At 47.8% G+C, this 16,093-nt stretch overlaps 1 protein-coding gene across 1 annotated transcript in view; it reads right to left on the bottom strand.

Moving 5' to 3' along the window:
* FAM3D (FAM3 metabolism regulating signaling molecule D) overlaps positions 1-11,848 on the bottom strand; it is a 41,948-nt gene extending 30,100 nt beyond the window's left edge. The window contains exon 1 of the mRNA XM_066244325.1: positions 11,735-11,848. The gene's annotated coding sequence lies outside the window, so the exon portion shown is untranslated. The remainder of the gene's footprint in view (positions 1-11,734) is intronic.
* Positions 11,849-16,093: the final 4,245 nt, after the last annotated feature.

Raw genomic sequence — 16,093 nt, 5'->3', positions numbered from 1 at the left:
TGGACCTCTCCACAGAGATTTTGTAGAACTTAACTTCCTGAAATTCAAATGACCAACCTTTATTCACCCTCAGATATAAGAATATATTATGCTCTTGAATGTTCTTGGGAGTGACCAATAGCTCAGGAGCCCAGGATGAGGCTTCAAGGACATTCCATGGGGTCCCCGTGCATGGAGGATTTAAGATACTTGGGGGTGGACAGGACGGGTCAGACAGAGGAGAAGTGGGTAGAGAGATGAATGGACAGACATGGATATTCATAGAGGCAGTATGCACAGAGAGACTAGAGAAACAAGGACAAGATATGGATCAGGAAGATACAGAAACAGGAAGAGAAAAAAAAACAAGACAGCAGAGAAATGGAGGTAGGAGGAGAGAGAAAGAAAAAGTACAACCTGTGTACACCCAGATTCAGAGAGAGAGAGAGAAAGAGAGAGAGAGAGAGAGAGAGAGAGAGAGAGAGACTGATGGCAGAGAGAGAAGAGGTAGGGTGGGGCACATACATGGGCAGGGTACTAGCCTCTTGCTGTCATGTCCACGCCAAGCAGGAACTCTGGCTTCAGAGCAGGGAGACAGCCAGTGAGAGCCCTCTCAGCCTGTTGTCCCTCCTGGCTGAGTCCCCGACCACCCACTCAGCACTTGCAGGCTATCTGCAGGGCTCACCCTGCCAGCCCGTAGGTGCTCTGGAGTTGAAGCCCAAAACTGGCCTGCTGGGCAGTGGGGACGGAGGGCAAAAGTCACCTGAGATGGGTGTGTAGGCAAGGTGGGACAAGAATTCTCTCTGCAGCCACCCAAACCCGAAACAGTGTCTTCCTTCTTGTTCCTGCTGAGATTGTCACAACCTGTTATTCTTGTTAGCAAGTTCCGGGGCAAGGGCACGGGGAGAAACAGCCTACTGCCCTCTCTGTATCGTTGTTTGATGGGTGCAGGCATGGATATGGCGGCTCCAGAGTAGTGTGTGATCACAGGTAGAGGGCGTGGGAGGGTGAAACGTAGGGGTTGGGGATGGAGGATGGGGAGTGGGAAGTCAAGAATTGCTGAAAACTGTTCCTCCCTTCCCTGACTGGGGAGCCCATTGTCCACACTCACTGTGCTTGAGCCTCTCTCTTTATCCTGCCTCTCCCCCTGGACCTCTTCTGATTTCTGGCTGTAGATCTGGCCAAATGCATGAGTCCTTATTTGTCCATAGCAGGCAGGCCTTGCCTCCTGCAGGCCTAGTACAAGTTGAGCACTGAGGAAGTAACTGAGAATTTGGGGATTAAATGAACTTGATTCTTGCATGTTCTAGAAGATTAGATGCTTAAGTCACTAGCTAGAAAAGGAAGCTGAAATTCAGAGAAGGCAATTGGCTTATCTAAGGCCACACAGAAAATTATGGATTTTATTCCCAAAGTATTCTTTAAGCACTTGTGGGAAAGAGGGCTGTATACTAGGCATGGATGCTATGAGCAAGACACTGTCTGGAACATCCTGGACCTTTGCATTGCTGGGCCCTCTGAACACTGTTCTTCTGCCTCTTTGCCTGGGACACTCCTACTTTTCCTTCAGGTCTCAGTGTAGAAGTCACTTTCTCTGAAAAGTCTCTCTGATCTTTTAAATCAAGGTTAAACACTTACCTGTGGTCCTGTATTTGGGGACATTCATCATGACCCTGTCCAAAGGGGCTGGCCAATCAAAATATTATGTTTTCCTTGAGATTGGTTCAGGATGGAACATATGACCCAATCAGAGTTTTCCTTTGGATGGATTTATGGAAATTGAGGGCAGAGGCTCTTCTCTTCTGATGATGCTAAGCTAGACATCTGTAAGTCTGGGGCTTCTGGAGTCCCTTTCTCAGCCATTACAACACATCATCTCCTGATGTAGACAAGTCCCACCAAAAGGTGCAGACACTGAGCAGTGGGGTCAGTATGTGTGCTTTTGGTCCTGAAAGAATCAGGCAGTAAAATGCCTGTGATGTTAGGAAAAAAGATGGACTGTGTGATCAGACAGCTGTTTGTCACTTACTAGTTATGTGTTTTGGGGCACACTTCTCTGAGCCTTCGCTTCCTGTTTTGTAAAGTGAGAGAGATGCTATCTACCTGTCCTGAACAGGGTGTGGAGCAGGGCAACCAACTGTCAAGAAACGGCGTGCTGGCCGCTGGCATCGCCCATCTCCTCCCTGTTGGCAGCCCCACCACCTGCGGCTTCCTGACGGTACAACTCCATGGCAGGGTTCCTGCATGGATGTTTGTTCTTTCTGTGGAACCAAAATGCCATCACAGTCTCTCCCTGCCTGATTGCTTGTGGTATTTCTTAATGGCCCTATAGGAGCCAGGACATTGGTTTCTTACTGTTTCCCAGAGCCCTGTGTACAAAGGGGCCTTTCAGCTCAACTGTAACCTGTCCCAAGATCAACATGGACGGGGAGAGGGTTTCTTTCTCTGCAGGCGGGGACAGTTGAGGAAAGCACCTCGATGAAGAAATAAGTGGGTATTTCCCCACTTAACTCTGTCTATGCTCAGTAGTGGGATTCATATAATTTAACAACCGTTTCTCTGCCCCAATAACCATTTTAAGTATAAAAATACAATGTACTGAAAGGTAGTTTATTATTTCATGCATTTCATACTTAAATAAGAACAACAAAAGAGGTACACAAAATTAGATTATGTTATAAGAAAGAGTTTTAAAGTATTAATAAAAAGCTATTAAATAATACTTGATTAAAAACAATAAAACTGTTATTTAAGATATTTACATATTGCTTCTTGATTGGCATCCTCACTTGCAATTTTTTTCACCTATGGATGCAATGAACATTACTACAGGCGCTTAGAATAAGCTGTTGCGCAGATGAACGTTAAAAAAGAGTAAGGGATAGTGGGCTTGCCAGGCGGGTCCCAGTCGGGGCGCATGCAGGAGTCTGTCTCTCTGCCTCCCTGTCTCCTCTTCTCTCACTTAATTAAAAATAAAGAGTAAGGGATGTAAATTTGTGATTTCCACATTGGGTACTGCCCAGGTGCCCACCTTGGGGAAAACCCTAAATACAAGTGCCATTTTAATAACCGGATCACCGAACTCAACAAAAAATTAGGTATCTGTTCAACTGAACCAGTGCAAACCAGCTGAATCCCACCACTGTCTGTGTTCCCTACTGCTCTCAGGATGAAGGCCAAAGTATTTCATGTGGCTTATAGGGTCTTGCGAGCTTGACCCTGACCTGAGGGTGACCTTGCCAACCTCATCACGTGCTGCCCCCACCTCACACTTGGCCCGTCACCCAGAACTGCCCCAGGGAGCTCTCCCGCTTTCCAGCCCGGTGCAGGCTGCTCTCTCCACTTAGACTTCCCTTCCCTGCCTCCTACCCTTGGGCAACCCTTCCTTTTTCTCAGATCCTTACCCAAGAATGCCTTTGTTGTGGGGACGACAAAATGCTGAAGCTGCTTTCTATCTCATCATGAGGATCCCGGTTCAGTCAAAAGTTACTTCAGAACCAGCCCCCAGTCACAGGTAAGATGGAAACTGACCTCTGTGAACACCCTTTGCATCTTCCTTGACAAGGGCATTAGCCCCAGATTCAACTTGTCTGTTTGCCAGGCCATTTCTGAGGGCCGGTGAGCTTGAAGCCAGATATCGAGCTTAGAGAAAGGGTTGTAAGTAGCACAGCTGTAGCTTTGCCCACCCATCCACGAGCTCTGGTCCTTCAGTTTTCCAGCACCTGCTGGTAATCAGGTTTTCTCCTTTCTGTCCAGAGCCAGACCTCAAATTACTGCCCAAATTCCAGAACTTGGGACCCACAAGCAGGAAAAGCCCATTTAGATACACTTGGGAGAAAAAAATGGCAAACACATAGCACATGTGGCCTTGATCCTCCTGCTCCCACAGAAGACATCAACAGCTCATCCTGACCTTGGCCTCAACCCTTTCAACTCAGCACTTTAGGCAGAAACAACAGATTTCCACTTCTATTTTAGACAGTTTACCAAAGAAGGAAGTACAGACATTCATCCTTCCAGGACATATTCTTAGAGTTCTATCACAAGAAACTGTGACACCCCACCTGCCGGCTTTCTCTTGGCCCCCCCGGGGGCAGGCTGTGAGAGCCAGGGCATGAATGCCCCAGGAACAGCCCTGAGCTAGTATGGCTGAGGGTTTGAAGATAATGCTCGTGCCTTCTCATCCCTACGTGGGTATTATGGGTTGGATTGTGTCCCCTAAAATTTATAGGTTGAAGTCCTAACCCCTGTATCTCAGAACGTGACTTTATTTGAAAATGGGTTGCAGATGTAATTAGTTAAGATGAAGTTGGCCCCTAATACAGCATGACTGATGCCCTTCTAATAGGGGGAAATTTGGACACAGAGACACACCAAGAGAATGCTGTGGGAAGAATGGAGTTTCTGCCACAAGCTATGGACCCACCCAAAGCTGGGAGAGACTCCTTCCCAGCACCTTCGGAGCACGGCTCTGTTGGCACCTTGATCTCAGGATTCCAGCCTCCAGAACTGAGATAATGCATTTCTGCCATTGGCCATCCAGTTGGCGGCACTGCGTGGTCTGCTCTGTCACCTGGAGTCCTGCAATGGGACCGGCCGCAGTTGCCCGTAGTGGCCTGGTGGTTATCACACCCTTTATAGAGTCCTGCCTTCCCTGCCATACTCTCCCTTCACCTGGCAGTGTCATCTGAGGTCACTTTCTAAATAAACTATTTTTCCTTGTATAAAATATATTTTTTCCTTAGGGCTTACCTCTGAGGAAACCAGCTCAAACAATATAAAATCAATTGGTTCTCTGCTGCCCTTGGCTTCCCAGTTCCAGGCTCTGTCTTCCCACAGGCCCTGCCTTTCTCGCCACTCACACCCAGGGCTGTCCTGAAGAACCAGCCTGGCCTGGAGGGGACTCTTCCTTCCTGCCCGGGCTCAGCCAAGAAGCTTCCTTACCTTCCCCCTTCCCTCTGCCTGGGATCCACAGCCTGTCTAAACCCCGGGCCCTGTCAGGGCAGGGAGACCAGGTTGTTTTCTTAGTGAGTCCTTGAGCAAGACTTGCTTAACTGATAATAACAATAATAGATTATAGATAAAATGATAAAAATAGCTACTATTTATGGAGGGCTTGCTGAGTACCTGGAATCAGGCTAAAAATCTAATGTTTATATCTTGCCAAATCCCTGAGTTGGATTCATTACTGTCTTCACTACCCACAGGAGGAGGCTGAGGGCTGGAGAGGGGAAGTCAGGTGCCCAGGGCCCCCCAGCTGGGCTGGCAGAGCTGGGCTTCACACCATCCACCGCAGACAGCAGGGGGTGGAAACACGGACCACCAGCAGGCCTCGGCTTACTGTCGCCCACTACGGCCCAACAGGAAAGGAACGGGTGCGGGGGAGTTCTGTGTGCTCACGAGTAAGGTTTGACTGACTCTTGAAAAAGTATGTCTTTTAATTGAGATGAACCTACACTAAGACTGTCCTGACCTCAAGGATGATATTTAAATACCATGGGGCTCATATCCTTCGTTTAGCAATTGAACATTAGGGGCAGGGGTGGCAAGTATGAGCATGTGTGCAGCCACTCTGCACTCCACTCCTGCTAGACCCAGTGGAGCAACAGATCACCTTTCAAGGCTGAGAACAGAGGAGGGTGTGGGTTCTTTCCCATGCGATATTTGTCATCCCGGGAGTGGGGCTCTCGTGCAGAGTGCAGGGCTAATGGAGTTGGAATGGCCTTCGTGAACCAGAAGAAACATCATGGATGTGGCTAACGCTACCCTCTTCCTCCAGACAAGCCTGAGACATCATTACCTGAGCAGGTCTGAGCCCTTTAAATCTGCTTGGTCAGGAATTATTTGGGGATCTCTGTGACATCTTTTTTAAAAATCCAACTTAGTTTTTCATTCTACAATATTTTCCAAGAATCCCCTCTAAGAAATCACTATGCTGGGGTTCCTTCAGGGAACCTCCTGGCCTAGGGAGCTGCCAGAAAAGCCCTCCTGGAGGAAGTGACATCTAGGCAGATGAAGTGCTTCTGGAAGGTGTTTTAGGAACATGAAACAGCATGTGCGGAGGCTCAGAAGAGAGATAAACATGGTACTCTGATGGCAGAGACCAAAGTGAATCACTAGGGTTTTGGGGAGTGAGGGAATGAGCTCAGGCTTTGTTCTGAGGGCACTGAGGGGGCACAGGAAGAATTAAATAGGGACAGTGATGAAACCTCAGCTCAGCTTGGAGGAAGTAGCACTGCCTCCAAGAAGCTGTCCTGGCCCCTGGCTCCTGGCCCATCCCTGACCTTCTGAGACTTCTTCCTTTAAGGAACCTTGTCATGCTTCACGTTCAGCCCTGATTTGGGGCTAGTGTCCCCTCCAGGCAGTGGCTTTCGGTGCCCTCACTCACGTCCCTGGGCTAGCACCAGTGTTGTTAGAAGGGTGTGAGTGGCTTTCTGCTTGGAGGAGAAAATAAGGGATGAAACAAACAAAACAGGAGCTGCTCCCTCCATCTAAATAGTTGCTTCCTTTCACCCCAGGCCCAACATTTTTCTCCAGAGCATAACTCCATCCAGACGGCCTGCTCAGGTGTCAGAATCTAACTATTCTCCTTTGGAAATTCAAACTTGGGTCAATTTCCTCATCATCCATGGAAAGTCTGTAGATTCAATGTTGCCACCAAAGGCAGGGGGGCACTATCTGTTTTTCCACTGGCTTCTTTCTGTTCTACCACACGTGGGCAGGAAGTCATTGCGAGGGATGAATCCTGCATGCGTGGGTGTGGGGGATGGAAACCACAGAGGGAGCGACAGAGTCTGAGGGAGACCAACTCAGGAAGAAAGAGCTAAGACTGAGGTAGAGGGACAGGAACAGAACACAGAGGCAGAGACAGTGAGGCTGAAGCCGATAGACGTGCATGCACATGTGACATGTGCATGCCTGAATACATACCTGTGAGTCGGGGGTTGCTGAGAGCCGGCCTAGAACCAGGGCATGTGTGTAAATCTTCCCAGATCCGATTTCCTCTTGCCCTGAATTTCCAACCAACGTGGCCCAGGCCTGTGTGTGGTAATCAATGTAACCAGAGGCAGCCTCTGATTTTCCAAGTGGTCTTTCTTGTAAACTCCCAGTATTTATAGGCAATTATTGATCACATCACCAATACAGAGGTTGATAAACAGTGAATAAATCTATAAATAATAAGGCTGGTGGCTCCAACAATTTGTCCCAGTGACATTTATTTCAAAAGGAAATAAGCCCATTATTTCCGTTATGCCCTGTTTTAATTTTATTTATTGGTTTTAATGATTTCCTCCAGCTCTGGCCTGTGGTAGAATTATTGGCCATGGAGGGCCGCACAGCAGGAGACACAGGAAGATGTAGGAAGATGTAACCCACAGGATTCTCAGAGCTTTTACCCGCCTAGTTCCTGAAATGTTTCCCAGAATAAGACAATAGGCACTGCTGTGCGACTCTGCCTTATTTTAACTAATTTCATCTTACAACTGCTCAATGAGGAATTTGGGCTGACTGAGGCACAGAGAGGTCAGGTCTCACAGCTGGTAGGAGTCAGAGGAAGGAAGGGTCCCAGGCAGAGACACCTAGGCAGAGACACCCAGGCAGAGACTAGCCAGAAGCCCACATTGAGCTCTAATTCTCTAGACAGGGCTTGAGAGTTTCCTGTAGAGCAGTGGTCCCCAACCTTTTTTGGGCCACGGACCGGTTTAATGTCAGAAAATATTTTCATGGTATGACCTTTAAGGTGGGATGGATAAACGTATCACGTGACCAAGACAAGTATCAAGAGTGAGTCTTAGACGGATATAACAGAGGAAATCTGGTCATTTTAAAAAATAAAACGTCGTTCAGACTTAAATATAAATAAAACGGAAATAATGTAAGTTATTTATTCTTTCTCTGCGGACCAGTACCAAATGGCCCACGGCCCGGTACTGGTCCACAGCCCAGGGGGGGTTGGGGACCACTGCTGTAAAGGACCTGAGAGCAGATATCTGGGGCTTCTGCGAGTCACGACTACTCAACTCTGCCATTGTAACAGGAAAGCAGCTGTGGAGAAGGGAAACGAATGTGGCTGTGTGCTAATGAAACATTATTTATCCAAACAGGTGAGGGGCTGGATTTGGTTGCGGGCTGCAGTTTGTGGACTCCCACTCTGAGTGTGGCCCCTCTTAGCCAAGGTGGACACCAGCCCTGCTGCTCCCTTTGCTGGGCTTCAGCCTGTCTGGGTTTGGTCAGTCACAGCGGAGGAGAGGGAAGACTTCCGTGGGATTAGGGAGAGTTCCTGACATTTGGTCCCTCTTCCCTCCCTACCAGCCAGTGCCCTCCTCACAGGGAGCATCCACCAGCCCCTTGCTTGCTGTGCAGGACTCAGCTGCCAGCCCTCTGTCCCCATGTGGGTTTTCAGGGGGACTTTCCTCCCTGTTCACCTAACTAGCTGATCACCTGAAGGTGCTGTGGTCAGTGCCTGGCACCAGGAGGCCATTTTTGCACTTTCAGGTTTGCAGAAGCCTCATCTGGCTGGGAATTGCAAGTCTGTATAACGTGGCTATTAAGAGTGGAGCTTCATTGTCCTGTCTGAGTTCTGCCATGGGTCTGTGGGCATAATCCTCTCAGCCTCAGTTTCTTTGTCTGTACATGGCCACCACAATCTTTCATTTAGTGAAGATTAAATGAGAGAATGCACTCAAGGATGAAGTGTTCCAGACAGTTGTTAAGCAAGTAGGCCCCCCTCTCTCTCCCTTGGGGATGTCCCCTATACCCTCCACCCTCCTTCCCAAGGAGGCAGAAAGCTATCCAGGATGAGAGAAAAGTGTGCATCGATGGGGAATGGGATCCTCCAGGCTCTGACAGAGGAGCGGGAGAAAGGAGAGGTCATCTAGCCAAATGTACAGCCCCTTCCCTTCCGGTGTCTGTTCCTCTGAGGCCGCTGGGCATGTTCACATACATGAGACCAAAAGGCCAGTTTGTGCCTCTTTCCCGAGAGCCTGGCTGTGAGTCACCAGAGAGGACTGATTAGTCAGGGAGGGGCTTCCTGGGACACCTGAGTTCACCCCCGACCACAGCAGGCCTGCTGTTGGCCGGTCCAAATCACTTCAGCAGGTCAAGAATGAGGAGGTTCACTTCAGACCCAGTGGGTAAAGCTATTCTTTTCCAATAGAGGTAGCTGGGTCTTGGCCTCTTTGATTAACCAAGATGGCAGCCTTCATGGTGAAGTCAACAGGATCTTGAGAAGGCATTTGGAATAAATCTACCATAGAGGGATATGGGATCCAGAGATCTTTGAAGGAGAAAGACTTACTAATAATCATAATAATGATTCTAATAAATGTTATTATTGTTAGTCTGCCCATTTTGAACCCTTTATCCTTTCTTTTAATCTTCTCAACAATCTTGTGAGGCAAATTCTTTCATTAACTGCATTTTGTCCACGAGGAAACTGGGGTTGAGTTGAAGAGATGAAGTGATTTGTCCAAGTAGAATGTGACTCACACAAGTAGAATGACTCATGTAGTGTTGTAAATTAAGTAGGAACAGTTGGAGGTAGGATGTGGTAGACATCTATTACTTTGGTCATCTGTCTCCTATCCATTCTCTCTTCTTCTAATGAGTGCCCTCATACCATCATGCAGTTGGGTAGGGCTGGCCCCATTTCTGGCTCCAGGGGTGGCTACGTGGACCAGGACTACCTGATGAGTGTGCTCCATCTCTTGGTCACAGGGGAATTACCCTGTGGGACTCCAGACTGGGTTGGGGCTGCCACCCCTCACACAGGCTGGCTGCTGCCCACCAAAACCTGTGCTAGGTTTGCCAATATCAGACAGGGGTTGGTCTCATCTGAGGAGTTGCCCAATTCAACATGTTGGCAAACCATGGCTTCAAGCGTTCCTTACCACAGGAAGGGCCCCTTGGCCCTGTAGGTCCCCAAATTTCTATAGGAATGGGGTTGCTGGGCCTGTGTGTAAACAGGGATTTGGGCTCAGAAAGAGGTGTGTAAAGGATGATCATGGGACAGAACCCAAGTGGCAGCCAGCTGCTTTGCCTCAGGTGAGACTAGCCCGTCTCATATTGGCTGTTCTGGTGCAGCTTGAGGAGGGCAGCAGACAGCCTGTACAGGGGGCTGGCAGATGCACTAGAGCAGACAGACAGTTGGCAGATGAGCAAACACTGAGCAAAGCCAAACTCCTCCCCACAGCTGTGCTTGGCCTGGGAGTGACTACCTCGCTGCCTCACCTTCCACTACCAGCTCCTGTCCACTCTGTGAGAACTGCCTTCCTCTCCAGCCCTCCCTCTCCCACTTCACTTAGGTTCTGCTGTATGCTTAATACTTATTCCCTCCCCCACACCCACCCTCCTACCCCTGCTAGTGTTCCCTGCAAATTTAATCTTGGAGAAGTCTGTCCTGATTCTGGGGCTATCTTCTTTAAGGCATGTGTCAAAACTGTTTTGAAATGACTATCTGTGCAAGTCGTTTTCTTACTTTCTGCCTAGGACCATATCAGCTTTGCTGTCCTATCTTGGTAATCCCTGTTTATTGGAGATGCAGGCTTAATTGCTCACTAAAGGAATCATCTGGAAAGATACTCCCACACCAGCTCCCTTCTAGCCATGAACTTAGAATCAGCTGCATCATAAAGGCAGTGCTGCATGGTAGTGGGGAGAATAGATACTATAGGCCACTGCCAGGGCAAGCTGTTTAACCTCTCAGTGCTCAGTGCCTTGGTTTCAGGTTTTCCCACCTGAAAAATAGGAGGAATAATGGTGTCTTCCTCATAAATGTGGCATGAAGATGAAATGTGTTATACAGAGAGTACTTAGAATAGAGCCTGGCACATAGTAGATGCTACTGTGTGTGGATTAGTGATTATTATCTTGGATGCTAGAGAGTGAGAACTACAGGAATTAATAGGGGATGATCACTCCCATTTGACAGATGAGAAAATCGAATCTTAATCAAAGGAAAGGGTTTGTCTGACATTGCATGGCTAGTAAACCTCCTAAGATGATGAACCTTTGTTGTAACTTTTCAGGCCATTATTTTTTGAGAAAAATGAGAGTTGGAGCAGAAGAACAATATTCCTTTCTTCTTCATTTATTCTTTAAATATTTGTGTGGCTTATAGTTGATGGTCTACTGTGCTTTTTGAGTGAATAGTTGAGTGAATGAATGAAGAAATACCAAGAGGCCTCTGTGGTTAAGGAAAAAAGCCTGCCATGTGGGTTATCAAATCTCTGGCTTGCCTACCCCACCTCATCCCTGTGTCCATGACAGACATAACCAATCAATCATGGCATACCTTTCTTTGTACTGAGCCTGAACCCAGCCTGAGAACCCTTATCATGGTCCATCATTAATTAATCAGACTTGGCCCCTCAGATAAAATCTACCTGCCTTCCTTAGTCTCATCTTGGAAATCTCTTGGTGGGGGAAAGGTGTAAAGAGCAACAGATATAAGGTGACAGAAAATGATTTGACTTTGGATGGTAGGTATACAGCATAATCAACAGTTCAAATGCTATAGAAATGTTTACCTGAAACCTACATATGCTTATTGATCAATGTCACCTGTTAAAGTTAATTGTCTAAATAAAATAATAATAAAAAAATCTTTTTCATTATGTGGTTTCCTTCTTCCTCTCTTCTTGTCTTTCTCTTAGACTCTCTCACTCCTTATTTTCATCCACCTCACTTTCATTTTCCTTGCTCTCTACAATGTGCCCCGAGAGGAGCTGCCCTTTGCATTCTCCTAGAAACGTACCTGAGGGCTCCAGGCTCCCACTTCCTTGCTTCAGTGGAGAAGGCAAGAGATTGCAGCTGGTGATTTGGATTCCTGAGTCAGCTGACCACCACCCTGTTAAGAGTCTGGTCTCCCACGCCGATCTGTAGATGCAGCAGGCCTGGAGGGAGGACGAAGCGGCTCATAGATCAGCTTGAGTAGGCCGGCTCCTCCTGGCCCTGCCCTGGCTCTGCCCTCTTTCGGAGAAGCCTGCTATAAACTGTCCCTGCCCTGTTAAATCATCTCATCAGGAAGGAGGAAGTTAATTTAAGGGCTCACTGGCAGGAAATGAGTTTAAAGTTTTATCTGGGCGAGGAGGTCCCTGGAGCCCTGGCTAGGGCCCAGGCAGTGGGCAGAGGTGGATGAAGGTTGGTTGAGATCCCGGGTGCAGAAGAGAATATTGGGCCCTTTAAAAAAAAGAGAGAGACAGGGAAAATAAAAATACATGTTAACCACATTGTTTAATAAATAAAAGATACTATGTACTATTTAAATGTTAAAATTGCACATATGAAACCAAACTTGGTGTCATTAGAATAATGTGTCAAATTGGGGTTCAGCGGGGCCCTTCTGTAGTCAGGGCTCAGGGCACACGTTTGGTGTACCCACTGTTAAATCCGTCTCTGGCTGTGGGTGTCTCTTCACCACAGTTATGGCCCTGGCAGAGGAGGTTTGGGTGGGAATTTGAGCAACTTAATTGGGACTAATATACTACAGCTGCTGCCTAAAAACACAAAACAAAATACAACCAAACACTGCCCCCAGCCCCAACCCCAAACAAAAGAATCCCATGTGTGCTGCCAGCCTCCCTAGGCCCTGGGGGGTAAAGTGGGAGCCAGAGTGAGTTAGTGAAGGTTCTGACACCTGCTCAGAGGCCCTGAGTCAGGGTGGGGCTTCTGGAGGAAGCAGGGAGGAGGTGAGCGTGGGGGGCTGAGACACAGACAGACTGTGGGTTGCACTGGGCAGCAAAGAAGGAGAGGTGAAAGGTGACTGCTGACAGCCTGGATAGTGGAAAGGAGAAACCCTTAATCAGGACTAAAGAAACCAGGGAGAGGAAGCGGTCTGGGGAAAAGATTCTGCATTTCACTTGGGGCACATGGAGTTCGAACTTAAGCTGGAGAGAGAGGGAGAAAGAACAGAGAAGGACCAACATGTGGTAGAATATCAGTGCTTCAGGCAGTGTGTAATGTCTCTCTCCCTAGAACTCCAGGCGCATTTGGAAGGGCTCAGGGTCCCCCACTCCCGATCCATTACTCGCCCCCCTAGGCTTCTCACTAGTCATGATTCTTAGATTCTTATCCCGGGGAAGGCTTCTTCCCCTTAGGATGAATTATTTCCCAGGAGGCACTGTGTTCCCCTTGGGCTCCTGTGAGCCTTTCTCACTTGTTTGTCAGCAGGATGTGGTTCTATCCTTGGCGATATCTACCCTGGCTGCTTCCAGAAAGGGTGTGTGGCCTGCTGGAAATGAATATCCAGGGACAGGAGGTCCGATAGATGCTCAGAAAATAGAGACAAGTTCCTGGGAGCTGGTGGGAGGATGAGGCCCCTGGGCACTGAGATGGCCCCTAGGCCTGTGTTCTGGCTGCCCAGCTGGTCCCTGGGGAGAGAAGGGGGCCCCCTGCGGGCCATGCTTCCCTGCATCCTGACTGGTTTGGGGCCTGGTTTTGTGTCTCCCCCCCCCCTCCCCAGTCTGGGCAGTTCTGCTCAGGGCTGGTGCTTCTTATCATTCAGATCCGACCTCCAATGTCACCTCCTCAAGGGAGACCCTACACCAGCCTACTATGAAGGTGGAGAACAGGGCCCATAGTAGATGCCCAATAACTCTAGTTTGCCAGAGGTCTTAAAAGTGCAGTTATTGGTATTTGATAGTTGATTCACTTCCTTGGAATGTGTTGGTGCCAAAGGCTGACCCAACAGTCAGGAGGTGGTGGGAATTCCTTCTGTTGCTAACACTCAAGGCATGGCTCTGCCATCAGGCGGCTGTAAGCACTCAGGGTAGTAATTGTCACTCAATAGCTTATTCCTCTTATTTAATTTAAAAAAACTATATAGTTCCTTGTGGACATTTTGGAAAACACCAGACGGCATAAAGGAAAAGAAATCAGGCAAATATAATCTCGCATCGGGAACGAGGTTAACATTTTGACTTTCTTCCCCTCCAGTCCTATAGAGGAGGTCTTCCTGTGCATCCCGCTCATACCCTCTCTGTTCACTTATCATCACAGCTGAGGCATTTTCTGGGCCTGGAAAACCAGATCTTTTAATGACTGCACATGATCGTGTTACAAAGCACCATCTCATTTATCCTACTCACTGCTCGGCATTTCTGTGTGTGTGTGTGTGTGTGTGTGTGTGTGTGTGTACACTGTCATGGATTTTTGCAGGCATATTCTGTGATCTTTGTGCACTTTTATTTCCTCATTCTTTAAAGAAATAGAAGCAATAATTCAAGCTTTCTTACCCCACAAGGTTTTATGAAGCAAAAGGGAGACAATGAATATCCGGGTTCTTTCAAAACTGTGGGGAGAAGCGTGAGCTGAACAAATGGAAAGCCAAATTTGAAGCACTGCCTCTTCAAGCCCCAGCTCGTTGGCGTGTCTGTGTGTGTTCCCCTCTCTGGGTGTGTGTTTGTAAACAGCTGAGAGAGTAGATGAGTGCGGGACTAGGAATAATAGCAGGGGCAGCCTTATGGAGCATTTACCATCTGCCTGGTGCTCTGGTAAACAAGGCACATGTGTAATCTGAATTCATCCTAACTACAACCCTCCAAGGGAAGTCCTATATTTACCTAAAAATGAGAAACTGAGGCACAGATAGGTTACGTAATTCTCCTATGGTGACACAACTGGCAAGCAGGAAGTTGAAGAGGGATACACACATTCACACATGCACGCACGCACACCTCCCTATGAGAGCTGCCTTCAGCCAGGAGGTCTTCAAAATCCTGCAGCTGCACCTCCTCTAGGGCTTTAGGATTTCCAGGGATGCCCAGAATTTCCTGAAATGAGGCGCTTTTTAAAAATTGAGCATGTTTTTGGCAGGTAGACAAACTAAAGATTATTTTCTCAGACCTGGGGTAGTTTCTGAATGAGAACTCTTCACTCAGAGGAAAAAGCCCAGAGCAACAGACCCAGCGTGGGCCTGCCTCAGACCAAACAGCAGGGCAGCGGCAGTGTGTGTGCACGTGTGTGTGTCTGAGTGTGGTTCCCATAGTGTGTGAGTGTGAGTGTGCACGGGGCTTCTCAGGTGTGTGTGTATAGGCTGTATTTGACCTTCTGGGTGCCCAAAGACAAAAGTGTTGGTTTCCTAATGAAACAAACATCTACTACATCGAGTTTCCTAGTTCTAATCTTTGAGAAGAAACTGGGCCCAGGACCTATGCAGGTCCTCTTTGTACAGTCTGCAGTGTCAAATCAGCCTGGGCCTTGATCACAAAGGAAGGAAGGTGCACGCTGAAGCCAGAGAGAAAGACACAAAGCGTCACAACGCTGAGTGGCACCATCAACGAACTACTAACAATTTATAGTTCTTCTCACCCTGATAGTTGACCAACTCTAATGTGGACACATGTAACTTATACCTTGATCTGCTATGTAATAAAATCCGAGCCTTGGCATGAGACACAGCCAATGACAGAATACAGACAGTTAGAAAGTTCTTTCACAAGCTTAATAATTCATTCCTCCATTCATTTCTTTCAGTGCTCCTACTGTTCCTTTGAACAACAGCAACAGCACACCGTGGGGATGGATGTCTTCCCACCGATGCCAGAATGGGAGTGGACAGCCAGGGACAAGCTCTTGGGCTTGGAAGCCTGGGTCACCAGCAGCCTGGCCAAAATGTCCACCGTGTGCATCTGTTGCTCTAGGTGGGGACAGGGACAGGGTGGTTGGATCAGGTTGGAAGTTGGTCATGGCTCTCAGTGAGCTAAAATGAAGATGTTGTGGGTTGCACCCCCTTCAGGAGGCTCAAGGAGGGAATCTGTTCCTTACCTTTTCCAGTTTCCAGAGGCCACTCCCATTTCTTGGCTTCTTCGGTCCAAGGCCCTGGTGTTGCATCTTTATGACCCTTCTTTCTTTCATACATCTTTCTCTGACCCCCTTTTGCTTTCTTCTCTCTCTTTTAAGGACTCTTGTGATTACCTTGGATCTATCTGTACAATCCAGGATCATCTGTTCATTTGAGGGTCAACTGATTAGCAAACTTAATTCCATATATGCAGCCTTAATTCCCCTTTGCCATTGACCCTAATGTATTTATGATATTTGAAGCAAGAAAATCACTTCAAATGTTTTAAGCATTATAAAAGAAATGCTTGTTCATGAGAAAATATCCAGGATA

The sequence above is a fragment of the Saccopteryx bilineata genome, chromosome 10 (assembly GCF_036850765.1).
Source record: "Saccopteryx bilineata isolate mSacBil1 chromosome 10, mSacBil1_pri_phased_curated, whole genome shotgun sequence".
NCBI lineage: Eukaryota > Metazoa > Chordata > Mammalia > Chiroptera > Emballonuridae > Saccopteryx > Saccopteryx bilineata.
Note: the sequence above shows the minus strand (reverse complement) of the source record. Positions and strands in the feature narration are given on the sequence as shown.